Source organism: Gorilla gorilla, chromosome 3 (genome assembly GCF_029281585.2).
Source record: "Gorilla gorilla gorilla isolate KB3781 chromosome 3, NHGRI_mGorGor1-v2.1_pri, whole genome shotgun sequence".
NCBI classification, from domain to species: Eukaryota; Metazoa; Chordata; class Mammalia; order Primates; family Hominidae; genus Gorilla; species Gorilla gorilla.
The window spans coordinates 156,493,226-156,510,039 of NC_073227.2; the positions used below are offsets into that span (position 1 = coordinate 156,493,226).

At 33.2% G+C, this 16,814-nt stretch overlaps 1 long non-coding RNA gene across 1 annotated transcript in view; it reads right to left on the minus strand.

The window, feature by feature from the left end:
* Nucleotides 1–16,172: 16,172 nt before the first annotated feature.
* Nucleotides 16,173–16,814, minus strand: part of LOC129532883 (uncharacterized) — a 218,409-nt gene continuing 217,767 nt past the window's right edge. Inside the window, exon 3 of the long non-coding RNA XR_010133265.1 lies at nt 16,173–16,246. This is a non-coding gene — a long non-coding RNA (uncharacterized lncRNA). The remainder of the gene's footprint in view (nt 16,247–16,814) is intronic.

Sequence of the window (16,814 nt, forward strand, 5' to 3'; positions counted from 1 at the left end):
CTTCAGCAGGCCAGGGACTGTCTTAGTGCCAGCCTTTCTGTTCTCCCTTCTCATCCCCTCCGTGCTGCTAATGCCTACCTAACTACCTAACAACTGTGACTGTTTTTCCTACTTTCTTTTATATTGTATATTCTGCTTTGTCTGATTCACTCTGAAGATTTTATTCTAATATACATTTCAAATCACTAATTCTCTCTTAACCTGTTCAATCTGCCATTAACCCATTATTCAGAATTGTAATTTATTCACTGTATCTTAACTTTGAAATATCCATTTTTTTACATTTATAGTTTTCAGTTTTAATGTGAAAATTTGAATATCATATTTCACCTCAGGTTTTGTAAGCTTATTAAAATCTGTGCCTGGTAATGCCATTACGTGAATATCCCTTGGTCTTGGCTCTATTGTCTATTGCTACTTGTTTTGTAATTGTGTTATTTTATTCTCAGTCATGACTAATTAGTTTTGTTGAGTTCCGAATTTAAGTGTAATAAATTTCATATATTTAAGATAATGTCTGCTTCTGTTCTTTAATGTGTTATTTTTGCCCCACAAAGACTGCTGTTTAGATACTCAACTTCCAAAAAATCTCTTCTGCACAGTCAACAGCAAGGGTATAGGGGCTCTAAATACTAGCCTCACCTCTCTAATTTTTCTTCTGTTTTTAAAGTTGGTTTTATTATTCATTTTGTCTTCACTGCATTATGTTTAGATTTTTTTAATTTTAAATAATTAATTTTAGAAATAGATTTAATGTCAATTAGCTGGGTGTGGTGGCGGGCGCCTGTAGTCCCAGCTACTCGGGAGGCTGAGGCAGGAGAATGCCGTGAACCCGGGGGTCAGAGCTTGCAGTGAGTGGGGATCGTGCCCCTTCACTCCAGCCTGGGCGACAGAGTGAGACACCGTCTCAAAAAAACAAAACAAAAAAAAGAAATAGATTTAATGTCAATGTTACCTTGATTTATAAAAAAGTATTTATGTAACTCAAGGCATTTTAGATTTCAGCATATATATTAAGACTTTAGAGTCCATAGAATTAAATGAACTACTTCTTTATTATGTTTCCATTTATATTTAAAACTTTGTGCATAATTGGAGCAGAGTCGTACTGGAGGGAGCAAAATCAGTATCAAAACAAATAAAAATGAGTATGTATTTGTGGTTTAGACTGCTTGAAAATGGAAAATTTAATAGTGATATTAACTTCTCATTCTTTTATGACATTTTGCTATTTTATTTGATTAGGGATGAAAACAAATTTGTGTATTTGTTAAGACCTATCAGAGATATACTGTGACCTTCATGAGGCTGCTAGAACGAAGATTAAAACTGTGCCTGCTGAAACAGTATTTTGTTTTTTGGGAAACTTACTGAAACCAAAAAGGATAAATATCTGATTTAAAATGTAAAAAATCTCTAAAATATAAAGGCCTATGCTAATTTAAAATTTATTTTTAATGTTAATTATAAACATCTAATTAATCAAATTATTTCTTCCAGATTTTATGAATTTAGAAGACACTAAAATAAAATTTAGATAATTTGAAGGGAAATATAATACAGGTAACATCAAGTAATTAAAATATAAAATAAATAAAATAGATTGAGGCTATTATTTGGAAAGTGGACAAATTAATTGCAATTCTCTGTTCCCTTTAATGAAATGTAAATGATTATTAAATTAATCTTTATACCTAAAGTTCTAAAGAATATTGTCTCTGCAGTATACTTAATATTAGTGGTTCTTATTGTAAGCTCTTGCCCATTCCAACATGATAGCAATGCCAATTTGTGAGCATAAATAAATTAGAGCCAATCATGAGATAAATAGTATAATAAATGTGACATAAAGACTGAGATGAAGCTTACTGATCATATCATTTAGCAACAGCTAATGAGGAGGCCATCATGTCAATTTGTCCCCCAAATTATATAATTCAACTGAAGGATCTTAAACAAATCAAAAGCTTTAATGATTATCTGAAGAAGAACACAGCCATATCAGAATGCTTAGCTTATCTTAAGAACTGTGGTTTGAGAAAGAAAAGTGACCCTGGAGTTGTAAATGTTGGTGACAAAATAATATCATGAAAAGCTAGTTTGAGAGCTTAAAGGAAATCTGGAATAATGTGAATTCAATTTATCTTTTTGTTTCATAATCATGAGTCTCTGTAGGTGATATTTTGGCATATATATAGTATTTATAAGATTATCCTTGTTAAAATCTTGGCTACACAATGTTATTGAGTAGTTCTTGTAAATATTCTGCCAAGCTTAGTAACTATGAGATATTCTTAAACATTTTCAGGAGAAGAATTATGTATTCTCTCCTCTCACTTGATACACCAAGATCAAAAGCATGTTTATTTATACTTGCCTTTAAAGTTATTAAAACTTAGAAAGTAAACCAAGTACATATTTAAAAAGTTTTTCATCTATATCACAGAAAAATACTGTGGTTTTATGTTGCTATTAATTGTTAATGATGGAGAAATTGGTATTGCAATATATACTCTGAATTAGCATAAGCACAGAAATAATCTTTATAAGAGGCCATGGGAGTAAGTTTAAATTTTCATTACATTTACAATGATTATATCCATCGAATTCATATTTTACACTTTTGAAAAATAAACAAGTAGCAGTAAACATTTAAGCTTTTAGACCTTAGAATATTCAATGTACCTTTTGCATCTCTGTTTTAGCAATAATGATCTGTAGTAGGTAGATAGATAGGCATGAGCGGGACAGGAGGGAGCTCTCCTCCAACCCACTAGAAATGTCGGGTTATGGTTCAGCAATTATCATAAAAGTGATAATTTGGCAGCCATGGAGAGACAATCTCCTAATAGTCCACACCTGTTAGCATTAAAAGTGTTAACTGAATACAGACCCCAGGGAGAAGCAGCTTCTTGGGCATGCGTGTTAACAGACAAAATGGCCAAGCATGACATTCCAGGGGCACACGCCACCTTAAAAGGGAAAAAAGCCTCAGATGGGCATGCGTGTAACTCCCTAAATACACTGTCCTGCTCATTTTCCAAGGATAAGGAGAGCACCTGCATACAGAAAGCCCACCATAAGGGAAGAATCATGGGAAAGAGGAGAACCTATAAAGTCCTGGGATCAAAATTAAAGGCCCTTTTTTCTCTCTTTGGCCTTCAGGCACCCACTTGGATCTCTTACAATCGTTTTTTCCTTTTTTTTCCTGTTCTATTTCCACTCCTGCTCTGAAACTTGCCTCGATCTCTTTTTCTGCTTTATGCCCCTCAGTTGAATTCTTTCGTCTGAGGAATCAAGGCCGAAAGTTGCTATGGACCCGGTAGGGATACGCTGCCAGTAACTTGAATCTCTGTCACCGGTAGCGAGTCTACTACACAAACAGAATGGGTGAATTTATGTGTCCGTTTACCTAAAATAAATTTAAGATGCCCAGTTATACCTAACTGATGTTAAATTATATCTCGATTAAAATATTTTTATGGAATCAACATTCAGACCTATTTGTGTTGATGGAAATAATTTATTTTTGAAATTCTAAAATAAAAAGAAAATTAATATCTTCTTTTTGAACTATAATTTCAGGTATTTTTAAAACTAGTTTAACGATATATTTATTCTGGAGGTTAATTGCTTTCCAAATGTAATGTAGAGGGTTTTATAAAATGATGAATAAAAATTGCATATACTTATGATATACAACATAATGTTTTGAAACATGTACACATTGTGAAATGGCTACAACAAGCTAATTAACACATGCATCACCTCACATATTTATCTGTGGTATGAACACTTAAAATCTACTCTTAGCAATTTTCTGGTACATAGTACATTGTTATTAACGATCTCACCACGCTCCACAATAGATCTGATTGTTTTCTTTCTTGTCTAACTGAAATGTTATATCCTTTGGCCAACATTTCCACAATCTCCGCACCTAACGATCAGTGCCACCAGCCCCTGGGAATCATCCTTCTGCTCTCTGCTTCAAGTTTGACTTTCTGAGATTCCACATAAAGGTTTGATCATGCAGTTTTTGTCTTTTTGTGCTTGGTTTATTTTACTTAACAGTGTCCACCAAGTTTGTCAATGTTGTCACAAATAACAGGATTTTCTACTTTTTCACACATGGGAGCTTTACGCATAAGATTCTCTTCAAATGGATACTGTAAACACTGAGGTTTATAGCAATAAAATATTGAAAATTCTGTAGCTCTTTTATAGAGAATAAATGTTATGTTTGTATTTGGTCACATATTCTGCATTTTCATTTTGGTACTTTTCAACGTATTTTTAGAAGGAAAAAGAAAGGGCATATATACATTTTAAACTGCATTTTTCTATAAATGTGTCTCCTCTAGAAATGTGGTTATGATACAAAACAAAATGACATGTAGAAGAAAACAATATTGATCATAGAATGAGCTTCAAAAAATACTAATATTAAAATATAAAATATAAAAAGAGGAACAAATGGTAATATGTATCTAAGAATATTAAAAGAGTCAAACTGGGCAAATCAAAAAAGATAAATCAGAATTGATCAGCATTTTATAATTAATAGATGCTATTTTCAAAAGAGTAGAAATAGTGGTTGAAAATATACTTAACTTTCATTGAACATTGCAACATGTTGCATGAATGCAAACTATCATTTTTCCTAAGAAAATAAAACATTAAAAGCAGTAATATATATTCATATATATTATACATGATGAACCTGCATTACATTATGTGGGCATTATATTTGGGTATATTTGTGTGTATGTGTGTATCTGGGGGTGTCTGTTTATGAATGAATATGTGGAGAGAAAGTGACAATTAGTAGCTATTATCTCAATATACTGAAGTAGGTAGAAGAGAAAGCTAATGTTTAAAACCCACTTCATAAAAGTACTTTACCCTATTTACATAAGTTCTTCTGCAAATTTCACTGGTAAGTTCTTCCCTGAAACATTACTGAAAAGGGCCACTATAGAATTCTAAGTAAAGTTCAGTTTTTTTTTAATTTCCTGATTCAAAATCCATTAATTTCCTTTTTACTCTGTGGGTTCTGCTGACCTTTATAATAATGTGAAAGTATACCAGTAATGAAGAGTAAAGTTAAAAATGAGGTTCTAGCCTAGAAAGAAATTCAACCATAATTTTTCTCAAGTAAAATCAATGCCTAGGATTTAGATGCCAATTAAAGGCTTTTAAGTGATAGTGTAACTCATCTCAATGAAAATATATTTGCATTGAGTGTTTTTTTAATCACTTTGACATTAATTAAATTCAAATAAATGTTTAAACAAAAATTTATGTGTGTTTTATTTACTTGTTTTTATTTACTTATGCAATTCACATTAACATAATATTTTAAAAATATTTTTAAAAATATTTTGGCAACCATATATAAGTGAGGAAACTAAGAACCAAAAAAATCTAATGTATGTCCTAATGATTTCACAATGATATGACAATCAATCCTTAAATCACTATCTTAAATCACTCAATCACTTTTCCCAAGGATGATGATTCCTAAGCTTTTGGTTTTCATCATCACACTTTGTGTTTTATTGTGATTTATCTCTGTCTGAATGCAACTCATCCACCTAAAGTTAACATATGCAAATTAAAGAGATTTAATTGCTGAATTCAAAAATCACAATAGAACTTAAATGGAAACTTACTGATAATAGGTTAACATTTAAAAACTAGCTTCTATGTGTTAGGTCTATTTATACATTATATTTTAATCATCACACTTATATTAAGTATTTTATTATTTTCCAAAGGAAGAGATGGCGGCTCAGAAAAAAAAAATTACCTAAGGTCACACAAACAGTAGGTAATAGAAAGAGTCAAATTCATGTCTATATGACCTCAAAATCTTTTCTTTGAACTAAACCATAATAGTAGCTAAAACATTATAGTAATATGATATTCCATCAATCAGACTTGTTGCAGAACTTTATTTGATTAAAAGAGAAGTTGAATGGAAAAATTTCACACAAAATAGCCACTCTTAATGTTGGATCTAAATGATGAAACTCACTTTTGCTTTCTTATGTGTGAACTATTTAGAACCGTTGCCTAAAAATAAATGTATCCTTAAAATGGAAACATAATTTTAAAAATATTCTTTAAAAACCTACATGTAGGTAGTAATTATATATTATAAGTCCAAACTCCTGCTATTTTCTTGAAAATAAGAATTTTCTTAAATTTCTCCAGCCTTACGAACAAGTCTATTTTTTCAGTCATGGTCTGTGGAATTTAGTGTTATAGATGCTATTATTTCAACTTTATCCTTAAATATTTTATTCACTGTGGTAAGGAAATAAATTTTACTGCATATGCAGTAGCTGATCACTAATGAAAATTAACATTTAAAAAATAATCTCGAATTCACCTCTGTTGTATAGCTGCTTTAGAATAATTTAACAAATTATTTTAGGAAAGGAATGTGAGTTTGCCTGTAACTAGATTTGACCTCTTTACCAAATTACAGAGTACTTTCAAATTTGTTGACTTCATGGGAGTCCACTTTATTATCACATTGGATGAACTATTATGAGACCTACTGCTGAGAACCAAAGTAGACTACATTTGGATCTGTAAGTTGTACCAGGAACATCATGCTACTTATCCTAAAGTTATCTTAGATCAGGGAGAAGAAGTTGCAATGTGCACTGAGGGTTTGGTGAAGCTAATTTTTCCATCCTTTATTATTTTATTTCAGTAGGTAATTGTTTATGTTTTATTATAGAAGTCCTTGAAAACATGTTTTGCAAATTTAAGTTGGGTCATCTAAAAATTTATTAATGTTTACTTGTTTTTTTAATTTTTTCTATTTTTAATAAGCCAATCAGTCAGAGTATAGATAATCATGTATAAGAGCACACACTCAAGTGTTTTCCTCAGTTCAGAAATTAGGATCCACCACATTTAATTAAATAGACCTGGCAACTTAAATGGTCTCCTTATGCCTATATATGTGAATTTTGTTTTTAAATCTTGGAAGTCTGGAAGTTCCAGACATTAAAAAAATCTGCATATAGGTAATAATATAAATAATTACTACCTACATATAAGTAATATTTTTTTAAAAAATAGTATAATGATAGAACAGACTTCCAAGAACTGTTAAGACAACTAGCTTATATTCCATATGTAAATTATTTAATTCTATGACTTACCAAAAACTGGTATTTGTAGTAATGGGTGGTATAATTATTATGTAAATTATTTAACTTGAGAGATAGTTAATATTACTGTCAGATTCATTCGAAGTTTAAGAATTATTTGTGCATGCATTTTCTATGAGTCAGAAAATAGTGCTAAACCAATTGGATTAAAAGCAAATAAGATTCAATATCTAGCTTTTTAAAAATCAAATTTTCATAGTTAAAACAGAAAGTAACTGAAAAATTACAATAAAGTTTATATATATTTTGAAGGAAGTAAGTTTAAAGTACTATGTGGACACATAACAAGATAGCTACACTCCAACTTGTATGGACAGATTAAAGAAGTCTGTAACTCCCTATAGAAGATAATCATTGAGTTGAATCCTGAAAAAAGTGTAAGAGCTAGGCAAACAATTGATAAAGAGCAAAAGCATACTGAATATAATCAGGGGCCCTCTAAAACCTTAAGAAAGGGACAATGATGTGAGCATTAAGCAACATAAAGCAATTTCAATTCCGTTGTGTAATTTAGGAAGTGACAAGAAACTAGCCTGGATTGTAAAATTAAGCACTAAATTAAGGAATCTGGGGATATTTTATCTTTGGAGATTGAAATTTACACCAGTAACTTAAAGAATATTTAGATAAAAAAAGACATAACCAGAACTATGTCATAGAAATATTTTTAACCTCACTTTAAATAATAGATTAAAATGAGAGAAAACAAGAGCAGGCAGCCATTAAGACATTGTAAGAAATATGGAAGAAAAAGATGGATGGGCTGAACCTGTAAAATGGTTGATGGATTGCTGGTAATATGAATAGTAATATTAGACTTAAAATGGATTTAAAAATGATATTAGTTCTAAATAGTAATAATATTCAGATACGTAAACTGATGTCAAAGGCATTGAGGGATTTCACCAGTCACATATCTAATGTTTCTCCCAGGATCTCAGAAGGGGTAAAGACAGGAGTTTTCTTCCCTGTGATATTCAATGCCATCATTCAAGAAGACCAGTCAACTTGAATTCTAAAACTGAGACAGACTTTCTTGACTCTTTATTGGTGCTTGTCAGGGAGAATCACAAAGGAGTACTCTTAGAAGGGCTACCCTGCCTATTGGTGTGTAGACCTTAGAGAGCACCATAATTCTAATGAACCCTGAAGACTGAAGAGGAACTAAGCTTGTGTACCGAATTGCTGCTAGTTCATATATTTGAAACTGAACTGCTTCTCCTTGGCTTGTGTCCAAGGAAATAGAGGTGGCTAAGGTCAGAATTTGAAAAGCTATTTCATGCAGACACAGAAGAGTAAAAATAATGTATTATCTATCATTGTTTATTGACTACTGCCTCAAAAAGCCCAGCCTGATATGTTTAAATAATAGAAAATGGTATTTATTTTAATATTTGAAATTAACAATGAAAATTATACAATGACACCACAGAATTCAAAGCCAATACATTAATTCAGAAAAAAATATGGTTTTCTTTATATAACTGTAGAAGAAATGTAATGATCAGCTGAGTAAGGTGGTCTTAATTCATCAGTAATTATTATAAGAAAATCATTAAATAAAGAAGTTACCATTATCTCTAGTAGGGAAACAATTAGACTGAAAGCACCCAAGCTCATCCCATTCATGAATCTACAGTACCATTCACATCCTCACTCTTTCCTGAGTCAATGGAACCTTGATAGAAGAGAACTATTTTTTAATACTGACTGAAATTTGAGTTGCTGCAGTTTCTTATTATAAGGGGGTAGAATTTATTTGTGTGTGTGTCTGTGTGTGTGTGTGTTGTGTGTGAAAAAATAGAGAATGGAAGTCTGTTTATAGGGCCTAAAATAAGCTGCTACATAGAAAGGTATGTGGGATTGAGAACTGAGTTTATGTGAAGAGAGGGTTTCTATATGAGATATTTTCCTTCAGAAAGTTCAAGTCCTCAATTCCTTTTAACCTGGAACAGAACTAAAACATGAGAAGGTTAAATATATATTCTCCAGGAAAGATGATTCCTTTGTGGAGACAACTGTCTGACGATAGACTGTGGGGTGAATCCAACATGCCCTTGGATATGGATTAAGTAATGCACTTAGCAGCAGAGTCAACAAGAATAGAGGCACATGGTCTCCAGGTCTTTGTTATCTCCCCAAGTGGCATGGTAATGCATGGACAATATCTTGGACACACAATGGGGTTTCCATCTCTGTGGATGACACTTGTTTTTGTGTTACACTTGCTTCATATGGGACAGGTATAAAAACAATCCCTGTAGAAGAAAAAAAAATAGACTTCTTGGGTACCAGAAGTCTAAATACCAGGTATATGCAAAAGGTTTCTGAAAAACAGGTGCCCATCATCTGGGAATATTAAGTCTATGGATAGTGATAATTTTTCTAGCCAGAGGTGTGAGTTCTTCAAACCTGTGAAAGATTAGGCTGTACTCCTTTCCTAAGGAGAAGAAATAAACCTCTGATTGTGCAAGCAACCCAGAATAAGCATGTCCACTCTTTACTCTTGCCTCTATTACTTTCAGATCTACATATTTTTTACAATGGTACTTTTAAACATCTAGGTTTCTTAATATATCACAGATAATACATTAGATTTAATTTTTAAAATAGATGAACCTGTACCTTAATATTTTCTATGTTCATGATGAACTCATTATATATACAATTCACTATAGGGCTCCAGTATTCTTTCTCATTTTTAATTTATGTTCATGGTTTTGGCATAATATCTGGATGGAAGAAAAAAGCCAAATATATATCTCTACCTACTTTAAAAAGACAAGATACAATTATTTAGTGATATAATTGTTTATGTCAGTAGAGAAATCCTCTATATTTTTTCATGTAGTATGAGAAATAATTTATTTCTTACTGAAATGTATCATAAAAGTAGCAAAGTTTTGACTCTTACCTTTGAAAAGCTCCTCATTATATGGGGCAGAATGAAATATTCAAAGAATAGAAAGATAAGTCCAAAAATGGTCTGGAAATTATTAAAATTATTAATTGAAAGATTATCACTGTTTGAAAAGCTACCTTTTAAAAGAATGTTTGACTGAATTAACAATTTCAAAACTTGGTATTGTAAAGTTTCCAAAGACCAGAAACCGACTGATGACCTTCAATTGGTGATATAGTTTATTCTCAGTCACGTAAAAGTTGAAACCCAATAACTTCTAATCTGAAAATGTAATAAGATATCCCTTTCAGTTAAATTAGAATAGAAGCAGCAGAGTGATTTTATTATAAGAAGACTTCATTCTTTCAAATATTTTATGTTTGATACAACATATGAAAATATTTTATGTTTGATATAACAAGTATTTTATGTTTGCTATAACAGGCAGTATTCCATTTTAGCCATTTAGTCAAAAGTTTCCCAATTGAATAGCTTATATACTATGTGAAAACAAAATATATAAACAAATATTTACCCCTTTTCTGTGGCAATGTCATAGGGAAATGTACTCACGTGACATTGAACTGCAAGCAATACATCTAAATATTACTCTTAAACCAACTTTGGTGAGATAAATTTGAATTTTGTTTATGATTAATAATAAATACCTAAGATAAGCTTGATATAATAGTCTTCAAATAACATAACTTGTTTGTTCTGCTAGGTGCAGTGTCTCATGCCTGTAATCCCAGCACTTTGGGAGGCCGAGGCGGGTGGATTGCTTGAGTTCAGGAGTTCAAGACCACCCTGGCCAACATGGTGAAACCCCATCTCTATTAAAAATACAAAAATTAGCCTGGTATCATGGCGGCCGCCTGTATTCCCAGCTATAAGGCACGAGAATCTCTTGAACCTGGGAGACAGAGGTTGCAGTGAGCCAGGATCGCGGCACTGCACTTCAGCCTAGGCGACAGAGGTAGACTCTGTCTCAAAAACAAACAAACAACAGCAACGAATAACATAACTTCTTTGTTCTGGTAATCATTTTTATGAAAAAAACATGTAAAAATTCAAGGATGACCAAGAGAATTTGACATCGATTTCTAGCTTACTTAAACTAAGAACACAAGACAGAATTCCTTGTTCATTGTACTACTTGAATACAGCCACTGTCATATTTTTTTTAAGATGATAAACCTGATCTAACTGATCCTTCCCTTCCAAGTGTGTACAGAGGGAATAACCAAAAATAACCCAGAAGAATATTATAGTCCTTTGACATTGCTCAAGCAGTGCCCATTTCACTGCTCAGGTGTCCATCTCTTTGTGACACACGGGCAGAGATATCAAATTCTAGTTGAACTTATACCACTTTATTGTTTTGCCTTAACTTCTCAGTTAGGGTTTTTCTCTTGTGAATGATACAGTTTATATGGTTTCTCTATCTTTCAGTGTTATTGTCCCCTTTACTGGAAATCTGGTTCTAGTCCCCAAGGGCTGAAATCGGAAGTTCTCTGCTAGGAGTCTGTCTGTGCCTCTTATTGTCCCTTATCAAATAGTCCATCTCAGTGCCTTCCTTTGCCCTCCTAATTATTGTCCATCTAGGTTACTCTGTGATCAGCTTCCTGTCCTAATTTAAGTATGAAAGACATATTTATCTAGGTACTGGATGCTACCAGTGACAGAATTCAACCATTATCCCCCTTAGGCTTTGCCTTGACTGGAGAGAAACATCTAGTCAAAGTTCATGTTCCCTTCTTTGGGCAGCCCAAATTCAGTAACTGATGGATTTCAAGGAATTAGAAAATGAGTGTGGTTATAAAGTCTACAACCACGTGCCCTACTTCTGGACAACCTTGAAAGGTTATTCCAGCTTCACTGCTCTATTTTAGATCAGTTGCAGCCTTCACTGACACAGCACTGAATAATTTATTTTTCTCACCAATCCAGTTTCCTTCTCTACCTATACACAGATATTGATTCAAAAAGCATTCTCTAATAAACAGTCTAAATCCTAATGTCTTAGAATTTACTTCCCGGTGAACCCAACCTGAGACTCTCTAAGATCCAAAAGGCAGTGTATTTTGCCCCTCCGTTGTGTGGTGTAATGCTGGTATCTAGAGAACTGGTTACAAATATGTAGCGTCTTCTTCTATCTGCACCAATGTAGTTTGGAGGCTCTTACATCAATCGAGTCACTAGGGTATGTGTAAAAACAAATCCCCTCAATAAATCTGGGATAAAATAATGTGGAACCGTATCTCTCAAAATACAATAAGGTCAGAGATTATACATAAATTTTAACTCTTTGCAATATTCTGCAATCAATTTTTGCATTGAGTAGCATATTAAACACTTTTTTCCCAATAGAATTCCCATATGCATAAAAATAGTGCAAAGAATTTTTCTTTCTTACATATCTTTAACTATAAACATTTTTGTTCTGATATGTATATAATCCAATTAATGAGAAACTGAGATATTTGCTGGCTAACTTTGTAAAGGAGATGTAAAGCCCAGCTAAAAATAGAAGCTGGAGTTTATCTTGGAAAGTTTTAAGAGAAGGAGATGAAGGTGGGGAACAGTGGCTACTAGTGACAAGTTATTTTGGATGTTCTGTAAACCAACTATTTGTTTTTATATACTGGATTCCAACACAGTAACTGTAGGTGAGGGAAAGTTACTTCATCTCTCTGGGCTTTACTCTTCTTATTTGTAAATGAGTTATAATAGTATCTACCTCATATGGTTATTGTGAAAATTAAAGAAGAATATATATTCAGACTGGGTGCAGTGGTTCACGTCTGTAAGGTCGAGGCAGGAGGATCGCTTGAGGCCAGAAGTTCAAGATGAGCCTGGGCAACAAGGCGAGAGCCTGTCTCAACAAAAAATTTAAAAGAAACTACACAGGAGGTCGAGGAAGATTGCTTTAGCCGAGGAGGTTGAGGCTACAGTGAGCTATGATTATACCATTGCATTGCAGCCTGGGTGACAGAGCAAGACTCTGTCTGTCTCAAAAAAAACAAAAAAAAAAAACAAAATGTACTTTCAAAAATTTTAGATGAATCCTAGACTAAGTTGACTGACTTGGTAGGTATTGCTATACTTTTTTAAGAAGCATTTTTATTCTTGTAGAAGATTATATAATCCTTTTACTGATTATTTTACCAAAAAAGTTGGTGAGGAATAACCAGTGAGACAGACGATTGCTCACCTAGGAAACATTTATGAATGCCATAGGAAACCCAGCATTTGTTCTGCCGCCTTTCTTACTTCTCACAGAGTTCCCATTATGTGTGAAATTTATTTTAAATCAGTCAAGTCAAGATTGAATCTATTTGAGAATGATAAGAGTGGTTCCTAAACCTGTATTTTAAATTCTTAATATATTTCCTTATTAGGCAATCCTCAAAAACATTCCCTTAGTAGAATTAGATTTCAAAAGACAATCCATAAATAGACTATAACATTCCCCACATCACAGCTTCTACATTGGGGGCTTTCAGATTTCAAATGAGATGTGCCTGGGTTCAGTGAATTAAGTGTTTTAAAACCATCAGTAATTTTAAAACATTGTTACTATAAACCTAGGGGTTATTAATCAATAAATAAATGCAAGCTATGTATTAGTTATTATAAGTATAAATAACTTTAAATTTTCTGTTTGTATTAGCAAGGTTTGCTGTTGTATGCTTTAGATACAAGTATTAAGTTACTTGTATGCTTCTTCCCATTGTGCATTAGTATCTTTAACCAAAAGAACTATCACTTCATCAGTCCTATTATCTGTTTCTTCTCCTGCATCCAGACTTATCATATAGCAGTTTTGGAACTACGAATTAGTATTTCTAAAACATCATTACCTGCTGCAGAAGCTTGTTTGATGCACTGTTGTTAAATCAATAACAAAGAATGATTTATATTGTTTTCTTGGAAGCCAAAATTAGTAAACTAGCTCAATTCAGTCATAAAGATAGCCACAAAGTTATCTTCCATCTTTCAGGGCTTTTTTTTTAATACAATATGACCTTTCTCCTCCTACTTAAAAAGCTGAAATCTAATTCCCTTCCCTTGGCAGTCCTTGTGATTTCTTTGACCAACAGAGTGGAGTAGAAGTAACAGTATGATTTTGCCAGAGCTAAGTCAGAGAGAAGGCCACTGCTTCTTCTCTCTGGTTCTCTAAGGATGTTTGCTTTGGGGAAAGCTGGCTGCCATGTGGGAGGTCTGACCCCATGGAGAACAGCATGCTGGATGTGCCACATAGAGCAGTCATTAGCCATGATCAACTGCCAGCCATGAGAGTAAACTGTATTAGATATGGAGTTTCTGTTGGACCTTCTGATGACCGGAGCCCTTGCTGAGCCCATTCTGAATTCCTGACACACAAAATCATGAGCAATATAAAATGATTTTTTTAAACATAAAGTTTTTGAGGTTTTTTGTTACATGTAAATAATAACCAGATCAGCCTCACTGTCAGACAGCCTTCTAGTAGAATTTTCTTTGAAATTTCTTAAACATAATGTATTCTACTATAGTATTACTACCACCACACTAAGTTTGCTCTATTTTGGCAAATACTGTTAATTCAGGGGCAAATTTCAAAAATTAACTTTGAGTTGTCAGATCACCAATATATTTAAAGTTAACATACATGTTTGACACCACTGTTCCTGAGTAAATGAATAAGCCATTGTCCCTGAGCCACTATTGGCACTATAGGCTGTGACAAAAGCTTACTGGTTAAAAGATTTAGAACTAGCCATGATTAACATTGCAGAAAGGCTTGACAATACTACCTACAATATGCTCCAAGGCCCCAGATATATTTAGTTTTCTAAACTTTATAGGTTATGCAAGTGATGGAAGGCAGGAATCCAAATTGAGCTCAACCTCTGCTATGAAATAATTGTTTCATGTAATTTACTGAGGTGCTGTACAATTGACACCTGTCAAGTAACAATTTTTACATTGGTTCCTTAGGGCACTCCAGCAACCTAAGGAATCACCTGTCATATTTTTCAGTACCTCCCCAAGACAGAGTTTGACTGCCTACATAGACTAGAATTTCCAAATAGCTCATAAACCCAGTCACTTTTTTTTTAGTTGAGAAAGATGCTTTATAATCTACACGTATATTACTTTTGCAATTTACATTTGTACTATCATAATCATGAAGTTACAGCAATTTTGGGTCCTATCTTAGTGTCATTAATTAATAGTACCTTAATAAATTTTGTTTAATAATTCATTTTAAACAAGACAATTTTTCAAACATTTTCATTTAAATATGAGATTTAGTAACTCTTCTCAGTGAACCCTTCTCTTAAACAACCCAACCATGGAACAAGAACTGCTTACTATTACTAGGGAGGGTTGTCAAGGACTCAGAAGAAACTACAGATCTTCTGAGGAGGCCATAAGACCTCTGCAGAGGCCAGTAAATTAGGATAAAGGAAAGGAGATGCCAGTTGCACAAAGAAGACTTACCAAAGACATTTTTCAAAGCAGAAACTATTTATTTGCTTTAAGCAATTTATGTGCTGAAGGTCGGTACTGCCTTTTGATAGGCAAGGCACTGAAGACAGCCCATAGCTCAGTGGAACCAAGTGACTACTTGGGCTTTTCTCCAGGTCAGTTCCAATGGTGAGGGGACACCAAGCCACAGGCAAATCCCCACAAAGGCCTGCAGGTTATGCTCTCCAGAGTCTGTTACGGTACGAACAGGTTTGTATGACCACTGCATACTAACATACCAATTAAACTGAGACAGCAGGGTTTGTAGCAGAGAAAGATAAATTGTCCTTACCACTGAAACACATGTGCACTATTGTTGTGCACTTATAATGATCTGTGTTTAATCTAGATACAGATGTCTGGAAAAGCTATGGCCATGGGAACTTTGACTCAAACTAGAAGCCGATACTCTGAGGGAAGTCCAGTGTTGGCTGGACTTTTCTAATCTGAACTAGAATTGTGGAAGTCAGAAGTAGCAAATTTATTCTCTCATAACAAACAATGCCAAATATTGGTGATTTTTTTTTAAATGATTTTGTCTTTATCACCCAAAGTACACTGTGGATTCAAGGTCCTCCATGTGATGACTCAGCACTGGTCCTCCATATTAAAATGTTTCTTTGTTTCTTCAGCACTGTTGACATAAAGGAAGAAAGTCAGTGAAGAGATGGGAACTGATGCTTACACTTGGAAGAGACACATGTCACTCCAGCACATATTTTGTTGTCCAGGGCAAGTTATATTGTCATATTTAACCAAGTGTCTGTGGTTGGGGGGGTAGTTTAATCTTCTCATGTTCTTGGAAATAGAATGGAACTGGATATTAATGAATGTGAATACTGGTTCTTACTCTGTGGTTTTTGCTAAAGAGTAAGCAAAACAAAAGAAAGTCTCCTAGATTTTACATAGTTTTTTCCTAGTTTCCACAATAAATAAATAATAATAAAAGAGAGTGTATATATATATATATATATATACACACACACACTATATATATATAGTAGATATATAGTAGAGATATATATATAGTAGATAAATAGTAGAGGTTCTATATACTATGTGTATATATATGGTAGATACATATATAGTAGACTTAGTATTCATTTATTAGCAGTATTGTGTAATGGTTAAATGCAGGGCTCAGGACTCAAACTACATGGTTTGGAATCCTGGATTTGAAAGTTCTATATGACAAAGGCAAA